Genomic DNA, 12,250 nt, shown 5'->3' with positions numbered 1-12,250 from the left:
GTCTCCTGCTGTATTTTACCTGCCCTATGCCCCTTGTGTGTGCCATACTCTGCCTACCCTATGCTCCGTGTGTGCCATACTCTGCCTGCCCTATGCTCATTTTGTGTGCCATACTCCACCTGCCCTATACTCTCTGCTTGTGCTATACTCTGCCTCTTCTATGCTCCCTGTGTGTGCCATACTCTGCTTGCCCTATGCTCCATATGTGTGCCATACTCTGCCTGCCCTATGCTCCCTGTGTGTGCCTCCACCACGTAGGCCAGAAAAATTCCACCCCTTGCTACCACAGAAGTTGGACAGCACTGATGTAGAGGCTGCTGACATCCACAAAGAGCCCTCTGGTATAGTGAGGTGTGATATTACATTAATAAAATGTGTGCTGTCTTATAGATAGGAACTCAATTGTTGTACTATAGGTTGAAAAAAAGTAGCCTATAGAAACAGTAAAAGTATATATTGTGGAAGGTGGCACAGGGCTGGCTGTACATATCAGGCACCCCTAGGCCTACTGCCATTTGTTGCCCCTGCCCCCTCCCCTTAATAAGTGGGCATGCACAAATTTCCTTGTCAGGTCCAGCGCACTGAAGATTGGAAGAGGGGGTATCCAAACTCATTGACATGAGAAGGAATGCATGGTAAATTTAACTCTGCAATCACTTATAACATTTTGAAATAAAGCTGGACTTGTTTATCTAGCATTGTATACTTATCATGCCCTTGTAGGGATGGGGATGAGAATGCCATATTAGTGATGGAAAGATAATTATCATCTACTGAAAAAAGCTACTCTTTGCTTTAATTTTTTTAATGAAGAATTTGATTTAGGCCCAGTTTTAAAAAATTTAATAAAAGTTGGCCTACTGCCACTACAAGTAGCATCCAGTTTAGGTAGTTCTTTTAGTTTGTTTTAAGAAGACTCTTAATACCAGATTTAGGTGTGTACTGTAGAGAAGATTAATAATCAACTTTCAGGAGCAGACACGTACTATTACTGAGCATGTTTTTAACTTAAAGGAACAAGTGTTTTAAAGTAAAACCAATGTTGCCCTGCACTGGTAAAACTGCTGTGTTTGCTTCAGAAACAGATAAGCTGCTGAGTAGCAATGGGGGCAGCCATTCAAAGGAGAAAAGACTTGAGTTACACAGCAGATAAGCTCTGTAGAACATAATGGTGTTATCTGTTTTCCACTATTTATCCTGTGCCATATAGCCTTTCTTAAATTTCCGCCATTGCTACACCATTGTGCCAAACAAAAAGGGGGTCATCTGGAGGAGAGGGGGCATCCGCAGAAGGGGTAGGGTTGCCACCTGGCCGGTAAAAATGATGACTGATTCCAATGTTATCAATAGGAAAAAAAGATAAATACATAGGGAGGCTGCTATTTTTTCCCAGAAAAGGTGGCAACCCTAAGAAGGGGTCTGGCCTGGCGGGGGACCATGAGGGTCGGTGCCCAACGTGTTTTTTCCCTGTGTCCCACATAGGGTTGCCACCTTTTCTGGAAAAAAATACCGGCCTTCCTATAGATTTATCTTTTTTCCCTATTAATAACATTGCGATCAACCATGATTTTTACCGGCCAGATGGCAACCCTAGTCCCGCAGGGCCAGTCTGACATTGAATATTTAGAAAGGCCGGTATTTTTTTCCAGAAAAGATGGCAACCCTAAAGTAAAGAACAACTTTAAGACATTTTCTCGAAACGTAGCAAATCGTATAACCCTCTTAAACTATTAACTTGGCATTAGATCAATTTTGGATTGATACAAAAGTGTAAAAAAAAATATATAACTATGACAACGTATTCCAAAGTGAGCAGCGCACGTAAGTTCTAACTGTTTAAAGGGGATGTAAAGGCAAAAATATAAAATCCCATTTTTACTTTCGTTAATGAAAAATAAATCTATATCCAATTTTATTTAATTAAAAAATGTCTACTGTTTTTATAATAAACCTGACTGTATGGAGTGAAATTCCCCCTTCTTTTACTGCCGTGAATAGGAATTGTCAGACGGTCCCCAACTGCTGTGCAGGTAAATGATCATACTTTCAAATGGCAGGGGAGCACCCCCACCTTACTTCCCAGAACTCGAGCAGCAATGTTGGATTCCCTATAGAGATTTGTATCCAGAGACTCAGTGCAGTCTCTATAATCTGATTATTAATCATCGTCTTGCTGTATTGGCTTCTATGGCAGATATTATTTGACTTGCGCTGTTTTGATAATTTATGACGATCCCTAAGCTTAGCCTCCCAACTGAAGCCGAGACCACACTGAGCATGTGCGAGTCTTGATATTGCAGAAATGTCTAACAAAGTTACAAGATGACAGCCCCCTGCGCCAACTTTGAAAGCATAAATCATTTGTCTTAGGCTGCTGGTGCAGTAAGTTCATGTTTATATTTAGTATACAAAATACAGCATTTGTAACATTGTTGTATTTTAGACTTTAGTTGCCCTTTAAAACCCCCAAATGGTTCATCATAATAAGAACCAACGTGCCCTATCACCCAGACACAGTGTATTCATCCCCTATTGCCGGATCGTGATATAAAGGTCCCTCAGAGTCAAGTGACAGACCAGCAGCAGGACAGTGCAATAAAATGGCAGACTTGTAAAAGTTTCACTCGCGGGAGTATGACGGCTAAAGATCGCTAAAACATGTTCATTGTTCTGTCTGAAGGAACAAAAACGTATTTTCTAGTACAAAAGCGAGTGCGTTGGTCTATTACAAATACGCAGCGAAAATACAAATAACAAAGAGAGCGAAATATTCGAAAATATCGCATTTCACATATTAAAGTTTTACACGCGCACCCAGAAGAAAAGAAAATGGCGCGGACCCTTTAAAGAATTCCGCGCCGTCACTTCCCCGGAGTTTGCCGGTTGCCTAGTCAACCGCCCTTCCCCCACACTTAGCCAATCACCTCCTCCCGCCATTGCTGGCGCCAAAGCGCAAGCCTAGCCCTCTCCTTCAATACAGAACACAGCTACGGAAGGCGTGATATCATAACATAAATCACGCCTACTGGTGGAGCTGATTCGATTAAGAGGCTGACGTCAACGAGCGGCAGCCAATAGGAATGTTGGAGGAGGAAGGCGCTGGGAGTGGAACGGCGGTTAGTGACGTCAGAGGGAGAGGGTAGCAACAGTTGCCTTGAGACCCCCGGCGCCATAGTGACTGTAGCCGTGGAGACAGTTACTTGCCAACCGGAGACACACGGAGCAGCAGTGGCCGGAGAGGTAACCCGGGGACCGCGGAGCCATCATCAACACAGCACCGCGTGCTATAACTACCTGGGTAGCCGGACGGAGGTGAACCGCTTACCCTAATAACTTTAAAATGGCACTGGGTCAGAGGGTGGCTAAGTAGATTTGGGCGGCAGCGGGGCAATGTTGACAGCTGGTGTTTGTAGTAGACCGGGTCATTTTCACAGATGTAGTTCCGTAAGAGTATTCATGTGCTGCTACAGATCCATGGTTTGTTCGTCTGTGGCTGCTTGCAATCCCCTTACCCAGTTCCGGGGCGACACGAGCTTCCTAGTTCGACTTCTCTTGAGTTTTGGGCCCCTACAAGTTTGCGCGTTGTCATAGTAACAATGCTGTTGAATGCCAGATGCTCGAATCTCTTCTATCTCTCTCATTTGCAGAGTGCCCCAGTTTATTGGGGAGAAATTCATTCATGGGCAGTTTCCCCCCCAGCAGAAAATTAGTTCTATAAAGAAAGCCACAAAACAGCATCTGGGGAGCAAAACCAGCCCCACCCACTCCAATTTTTATAATCTACAGCCAGTTCCATCCAGCCTTGGGGTCCAGCAGGGGGTGGGTTTCTGTGCAGTGCTTAGGGAGATGCCTTGCAGGGAACAACATCCATGCTCTTTTTAAATTGATACAGGAGACTACTATCTGCCCATTTTCATCTCCCCCATGGCCAATGGCATTGTGTCTTTCTATTGTCTTGAACATGCACCTAAAAAAAATGCAACTCTGAACCAAGCAGAATATAATAGAATCAATTAACTGGGTGCTCTTAAACCTGTGTCTCAAAAGCACATCAAAAGCCTGTGTGTAAGAAGCTTTTGTTTAGATGGGTTCACTGATACAATTTAAAAGTTCAGTTAACTTTTAGTATGCTATAAAATGTTCTGTTTTAAGTAGCTTTTCATCTGTTCTTCATTGTTTACCTTCTATAGTTTTTGAATTATTTGCCTCCCTCTTCTGCCCCTCTCCAGCATTCCGGTGGGGGTCACTGACCCCAACAGTCAAGACTATTGCTTTGTGAGACTACAATTTTATTGTTCCTTTTTATTTATTCTATTCAGGCCCTCTTCTATTCATATTCTGGTCTGTTATTCAAACCACACCCTGGTTTCTAGGGTAAGCTTGACCCCAGTAACTGGATAGCTAATGACATTTCCAAACTAGGGAGCTGCTGAACTCAAAAAAAAAAACAAAAAAATCAGAATCGTCCGGAAATCACATAAAATCTAAAAATGAAAAGAAATAGCATAAATGTCACTGTCTACTTATCTAAAGTTAATGTAAAAGATGTACAACCCCTTTAATCACAAGCTAATTTTTGTAAGTTGTTACTGTCGTTGCCTTGTCATGAACTACTCTGTGCAGATAGATCTACTTTTCACACACCTGTTGTACTGTCCTGTTTGTATTTTTAACTAAGCTGCAAAGCACTGACCTTTTGAGGGTCATGGGTTTAATAAAGAAGCTTCTTTGTAGATACTGCATTCTTTTCTAGAATACCACCAAGACTGTAATTTCAAACACCAGTATTAATTAATAGAATCTAAGTTTTCTTTATTTGTTGTTGTTGAGTTATGTCTCCCAATTATACTTTTTGGGGACTTTGTTAAAGGCACTTACCAGGCTGATAAAACAGTTTCTACACAGCACTGTTTCAGGTCCATGAGCTTCAAACTTCGAGAATATGCAGAATTTAATGTTTCTTAAATACTTCGGTCTTGTTTAGTAAGACAGAATCGCTTGTCCATCTCTGTTAGTGATCATCCATACAGTTTCATGTCCAGGATTTTAATAATCACTTAGATTTTAGCTTGTATTTACTACAGTTGTAGTCCTTCTCATGAAACTGTTTATTACTTAGATAGGTCCAATTTTACTTCAGCACCGTAGCCCATAGCAACTAATAAGCAATTACCTTTGAATGGCATAGTGCAGCCAGACTAATGAAGGGAAATATCCAATTGGTTGTTATGGGTGTCTGCACTGGTGTACAATTGCCCCGGTTTTATTACATTCCCCCATCTCTGGGTTGATGGCCAAGTGAATAGTTATTCTTTTACCTTCATTTACCTATTCTTTTTGGCCTTCTGGGTGCAAAAGTCACTTTGTTATAAATCACACCTTTTTTTTTTCCATGTCAGTCATGGTTATGGTCTAGCTGTATCTAACTAGGTAGAGTACAATGTATATTTCTGCGGATGATCCACAGAATAAAAAACAGCTGAGAACTTAATGGAGTCTTAGGATGGGGTGTAAAAATGTATGTCTGACTTGCACCCAGCATATAGAAGGCAGGATATAAGCATACCTGTAGTACTTGCTTTTCACTTGTATCTAGAGACTCGTACATGGTGTTACAGTGCTGCAGTGTGCCTTGCATAAAAGGGCAGGTGCTCATGCTTAAAACCTTTTATACACACTACTTTGTAACAGTGTTAGAATTGTAGAACAGTCGCTACATCTTTTCGACATTGGAAAACTGACTTCACAATGGGGTCACTTTTTATTTTATTGTGGCTCAGTCCCTTACAATTCGGGCTTTTACACATGGTCGGCTTTACCTGCGTTGCGCTTTCTGCCATTCAGCCGCAGGGGAGCGCAGGAGTAGACACACTCAATTATTGTCAAGGGGGCTGTACTCAAACAGATGCATGTAAGCAACAAACGCAGGTAAGACTCGGCATGTTGCATTTCACCTGCGTTTGGCGCATACATGTGTCTGTGTGAGTACAGGCCCCTTACAATAATTGAGTGCGTCTACTCCTGCGCTCCCCTGCAGCTGAATGGAAGAAAGCGCAACGCAGGGGAGCACAGGTAGAACCGCCTGTGTGTAAGAGCCCTTATGGTGCACCTTATCTGATTTGCAACAATTGGTCTTGTGCTCCTCCATTCAAATTAAATGTATACTGGTATCATCTTCTTTATTTTTTTCAATTGTTTTTCTTCAGTCTGAAGCAAATATAGCGATCAGCATAGGGAAATCTTTGAGCCTGTTAGATTGATCATCTAACTGCATCTAACTGCACCGTACAAACACAGCAGGAGTTAAAATATTTTAAGTGGGGGGTGGTTGAGCAGCACTATTTTTTGTGTGACAAGTCAATGGTGGATGGGAAAGCCTGTGCTCGGTAGCATTTGATCAGCATGGGGCAGGCAAATTATATCATTGCAGATGTCATGGCAACATTCAGACTTATGGGATGCAAGTGAATGCCTAGATGACTTCCCCATAGTGCAACCAACAGGGAGAGAAACCGGTCTCAAGTGTTTTTGCTCAGCCTGTGTTTTTATGTTTTCTTTTCTGGTGGGGTCATAGAAACTGCTTTTGAGCTACTTTTGTGCTCCTGTTAAGTATTGCCTAAAATTCACTTCTACCTCTTTAGGTGTGTTGAATGCTTGATGCAAGTTGAAAACTATAAATCACCTAACTCCTAATAATTCAACTAAATTGTAAACAGAATTATTGAGCCTAAGCCTCTGCTTTGCAGTAGGAAAGCAAAAGGCAGTTTTGGATTATGCTCGGTGAACTTCTGATGGCTCTTTTTAATTATCGCCATGTTTTTCAATGTTTATATTTTAGTGTTACTCTGTTTCAGATGTGCTGATTAGGGATGGGCGAATTAGACCCGTTTCGATTCGGCAAAAATTCGCCGCCGGCGAAATGTCGCAGATGTCCATTAAAGTCTATGGGCGTCAAAAAAAATTGTCGCGCGGCGAAATTATTTTGACGCGTGTCTTTTTTTTTTTTGGACGCACACTGCCGTACAAGTCTATGGGCGTAATTTTTTTGCCGAAATGAGGCAAAAAAATTTGCCCATCCCTAGACTGCTGATGTGTTGCAGTTAGTACCTGCCGGTGCCTTGCTCTCTAGAGCTTCATTAGCAATAATTAGTGTTATATCCCTGTTATTTAACATTCTACCTTTAAATATTGAAGTCTTGTTCATACTGAGATGAAGTGGGTTAAACCTTATATGTAATCTCAATAGCAGTGGGCAGATATTTGTTTTTCCCGGAGATACAAGTTCTAAACCTCCTCCACACCACCTGTATCCTCATGCCTCCAGGCGCTATTTAAAATACGCCGGCATCACCATGTTTTCATATATAACTCTGGTTTCCTTGGTTCCCATCCTAAACACAAGGGGACTTCCTCAAACTTGTGCTGAACAGAGACACCTACTGGTTAGAGTACTGCAGGGTTAAACATCCCCCCTCCTCTTTAAATTCTAAATCTGACTGTGGAATTTCGTGCCTGGCAAAGAGGCAATAATATTTTTAAATCTCACTCCCAACTGACTTATTTTGTTTAAAGGAGCCCACACATTCACAAATAATATTTTTGTTTCAATACTTCTGGGGCAAAAAGGGTATTTGGTTGGGCCCACCAGCCTTTTCATCTGCAAGTTTATATGAAAGAAGTAGATACCGAGAATGTCAGGTCCGTGCTCTTAAGTGGAGACTTTTTTTTTTTTTTTTTTTTTTTTTTCTTGTGGTTTCCTTTTTAGAGGTGAGGTTTTGCCTGTTCTGAACAGTAGTTGAGGACATTTGTCGGTTTTTCCCTCTCTAATAAGAGAATTAAGACCTGCGTGGGTGTGTTTGGGCCGACCCCTTTCCAACCCGTTGATCTGCCTTTTTGTCGCCATAGGCCTTATTACTTTTTCACAATTTGGAAATTGTTACTATAATCTAGAAATGATGACCCTTGAGGAGGCAGATTAGATTATTTAATGACCTACACCCCCAATACAAGGCATCCACAGAATGCTTGCATGAATGGGAAATCATGGATTAATACCCACAACCTGGATTTGACACCATTGTTTGCTGGTCCCAAACTTTTTTTTTTTTACTTATCAAAAGCATTTTCCATGGTCTAAAGCAGAAACAGCATCCCCAATACATAAATAAGAAGACTTTCCTGGCATGTTTTTATTGTACACCTAAACCAGTCCTATTACTGTGCTTTTTGGTAATTGCGTGTCTCTGATTCCTTATGACCCCTCTATGCTCTGGATGTAAGACAATAGATTTAGCTCATACTGCTAAGTCACTTCGCTGTTTTCCATTAAAAAGGAAAAGGGGGGAAAAATGAACACAAATATTTTAACAAAGCAACTTGATCTTTATTGCCTGACTTGGGCAGTTTTGGCATTTATGAATTGTCACAGAGGTGTAGTAGATCCCCACCCTGTATAAATTACCACTCCGATGCACAGCTTCCCTTCACCTTCTTTGGGTCCTCATTTGTCCTCTCCTGATTACAATCTTTCCATCCACCAGTGTTTATTGGAAAACAAATCCCTGCAGTGTATAGTCGGAACAGATCATTCAGCTGCTTTCTAAATTAAGGAATCCAGGTAATCGCTGTTCAGCCTCACGTCTCACTTGGCATTATTGAACTGTGGCACAATTACCTGCTAAAAATTACCCCTCTTGGCTGAATACTTGAAAGTACAGGCAAAATAATCTCTGGTGCCAAGGGACCTGAAATGATTCCTGCCCTTAGTGTTCTAGGATAATTTGTAATTGTCCTTGTTTTGTTTCTTTCTTTTGAGGTTTCAATTATTTAACTGCTGCTCTCTATATTGGACTTTAAACTGCTTTCTGGTTACTAGGGTACCACTTTCTCTAGCATCTAGGCAGTGGTTTGAATAGAATGCTGAAAGATGAATAGCAAAGGTAATGAACACAAAGATAAGTGATAAGTAGGAGAGAACCAGTCACAAAACTAATTAACCCTCTGTTTGCCAGGTTCCGTGGGCAATTTGTTAGCATTTGAGGCTAGATAGAGGCCAAAAGGCTATTCAAAACCTTTTTGTATCCCCTTAAGGGCTATTCCACACGGGGAGATAGCGACGCGTTTGCGGTCGCGGCGACAGTCGCCGCGACCGGCGCAGGCGACAGTTTTGTATGGGCGCCTATGTAAAAACGCCTGTGCTAACCACACGAGGCGATGCGCTTTTCAACAGTCGCCTGAAAATGCCTCGCCAGGCTTTTTCAGGCGACTGTTGAAAAGCGCATCGCCTCGTGTGGTTAGCACAGGCGTTTTTACATAGGCGCCCATACAAAACTGTCGCCTGCGCCGGTCGCGGCGACTGTCGCGGCGCTTTGTCGCCGCGACCGCAAACGCGTCGCTATCTCCCCGTGTGGAATAGCCCTAAAATTAATTTATGTAGACCTGTTTGTCCCCTTTATATGTTATAGCATGTGCTTGAACAATTTGTCCTTTGACGCTGACTCCTCTTTAAAGGAACAGTAACATCAAGGTAATTAAATTTTAATGTACTGTTGCTCTGCACTGCTTCAGAAAAACTACTATAGTTTCTATTAACAAGCTGCTGCGTAGCCATGGGGGCAGCCATTCAAGCTGGAATAAAGGAGAAAAGGCGCAGATAGATAAAACACCATTGTATTGGATGTAACCTGTGCCTTTTTCAGTTTGATTGGTTTCCCCATGGCTACACAGCAGCTTATTTATAAAAAAAAATATAGAAGTGTTTCTGAAGCAAACACACAGCTTTTACCAGTGCAGAGCAACAGTACATTATATATGAATTATTTTAAACAGCTCTCATTTTTTGGTGTTACTGTTCCTAGTGTATTTTCATGACTGAAAGAAGTTAAGTACACAGGCATTTTATCACTGCCAAAGCTCAGAAATATAAACCCTATCCTAAACCAAAATTAAAATTAAACTACATAAACCAAAAACAATTTTAAAACTTAAAATAACTTGTATATTAATTGAACATAATTGGCATATAGCTGTGGAACAGCTGTTCGAATAAACCAAAATTAACTAAAGCATTGTTCTTAGAAACATAATTGCTTCTGCCATATCTTCCTTCATAGAAGCTCTTAAATCTGATTTGATTATTTTTCTGTGCTTGTATTTAAAGTTATGAGTCGGTACGTTTTTGGTGACTCCGACTCCATATACCCAAAATGGCTACCTACTGTGACTCCACAGCTCTAAAAAGTTTGGGACATAAGTGTCAGACATGGTGGAAATGGTTTCTCTATTTTAGTTTCTTTATGCAGAGGGTTCTAACTGGGCACATAATTTTGATGGGGCACATAGCTAATTTAGCAGGTCTTGTGCAATCTGACAGTTTGCAGGTTATCACTGCTTATATCTTTAAGGAGTATTATACATAACCTAGTGTAGGTTATGTCCATATGCTCCCCTAGTAAGTTGAACTAGCTAGAGGCTTTATGGTGAAGTGTGGGCTTCATTGTTTTTTTCCAGATGTACCTGTAAACTGGCGATGGGCCTGTTTCTTACATGTGTGAGGTGCTGCTGACAGTTTGGGCAAAACTCTGCTTGTCACTGTGAAGTCAAATGAATTGCAGCCTCTGTGCCAATGAATATGTGCGTGCATATATATTGTTGTTCATATATTAATGCAAGCTGTGAAAACTAGATTTACCTATATCTAAGATTCTATAATATTCTCTGGTTATTTTCTGTACTGTATAATGTTTCTTAAAAATAAGGGATTGTACATCCATGCATGAAAAATTTATTGTAACAGAATCCAGTGCTGTGCATTATTTAGGCCTGCCATATATCTTAGCCCTGTTCTTGTGTTTCAGGGCTAAAACCATTATCATTTTTTTTTTTTTCATTTATTTATTTTTTCTGCCTTGGTTGCTCAAGATTCTTAACTTGCACTTGACATGAATACAGTTTTAGCAAATCTCGCACTAACACCCACAGTTAGTACCTTCTACACAGTGATACTGGGGATTCCAGATCTACCCTTGTCTCACACAAATAAGGCTTAGATTATCCACCCAGGGAATTCCTCTAGCATATAGAATAGTTGATGATGCATATGTGGTGTTCTGCCTGTCCTATTTCCTGCATCGCTGTCCAGCAAGCTGGAAATTAAAATGGCTCTAATGAAAACTTTAAATCTAGAGCACTCAACAACTGTGTATTTTCACAGCTGCTTTATTAAAAAAAAGGACATTTTGACAAGTGTGGCTTTGCAAGTGGATGCCCAAGTGCACTGAACTTGGCTGACTTGTTTTTGTTCCAAACCTATGTAACACTCAAAAGTCATTCCTCAGTATATTGTGTTACTGCCTTATTCTGTTGACTGCTTTAATATAAGTCTTGTTTAATGGCTCACCTATCTTTCCTGCATGTTTCAACTTGCCATGCTGAATGAAGGTTTGTTCTCCATTTTCTTACATATGCTTGCTAAATGCATACCTAACATTCCTTCCTGCTGCATAGTCTCTATTTCATTTCGTAACAGCAGCCATTCCACACCATGAAGACTTAAAATGTCACATAATGTTTCCATTCACCTGCCACCCCTCTGTCACTCACAAATTTACCATATACTGGTAGCTGCATGGCAGAATACTACCTCCATTCCGTGCAATTTATACTGGGTGGAGGTTGTTTTGGAGTTGGGGTCTTGGTTATTTCTGGGCTGCTTCGTTTAAAGAGGTGGTTCACCTTCAGGTTAACATTTTAGTATATTATAGAATGGCCTGTTCTTAGCAACTTTTCAGTTGGTCTTCATTTTTTATAGGGATGCACCGAATCCAGGATTCGGTTCGGGATTCGGCCTTTTTCAGCAGGATTCGGCCGAATCCTTCTGCCTGGCCGAACCGAATCCTAATTTGCATATGCAAATTAGGGGTGGGGAGCGAAATCACGTAACTTTTTGTCACAAAACAAGTAAAAAATATTTTCCCCTTCCCACCCTTAATTTGCATGTGCAAATTAGGATTCGGTTCGGTATTCGGCCGAATCTTTTGTGAAGGATTCGGGGGTTCAGCCAAATCCAAAATAGTGGATTCAGTGCATCCCTAATTTTTTAAAATAGTTTTAAAATGGTTTGCCTTCTTCTTCTGACCTTTTTCTAGCTTTCAAATGGGCGTCACTGGCCCCAGCAGCCAAAAGCTATTGCTCTGTGAGGCAACATTTTATTGTTATTGTTACTTTTTAATATCTTTCTTTGTCAGCCCTC

General features: G+C 41.1%; 1 protein-coding gene across 2 annotated transcripts in view; it reads left to right on the top strand.

Moving 5' to 3' along the window:
• Window positions 1–2,407: 2,407 nt before the first annotated feature.
• Window positions 2,408–12,250, top strand: part of LOC108712768 (DNA-binding protein RFX2) — a 28,758-nt gene continuing 18,915 nt past the window's right edge. For both annotated transcript variants that reach the window (XM_018255188.2, XM_018255179.2), the window contains exon 1: window positions 2,408–3,312. The gene's annotated coding sequence lies outside the window, so the exon portion shown is untranslated. The remainder of the gene's footprint in view (window positions 3,313–12,250) is intronic.

The sequence above is a fragment of the Xenopus laevis genome, chromosome 1L, assembly GCF_017654675.1.
Source record: "Xenopus laevis strain J_2021 chromosome 1L, Xenopus_laevis_v10.1, whole genome shotgun sequence".
In the NCBI taxonomy this organism is placed as follows: Eukaryota; Metazoa; Chordata; class Amphibia; order Anura; family Pipidae; genus Xenopus; species Xenopus laevis.
This window is presented reverse-complemented; position numbering and strand designations above follow the sequence as displayed.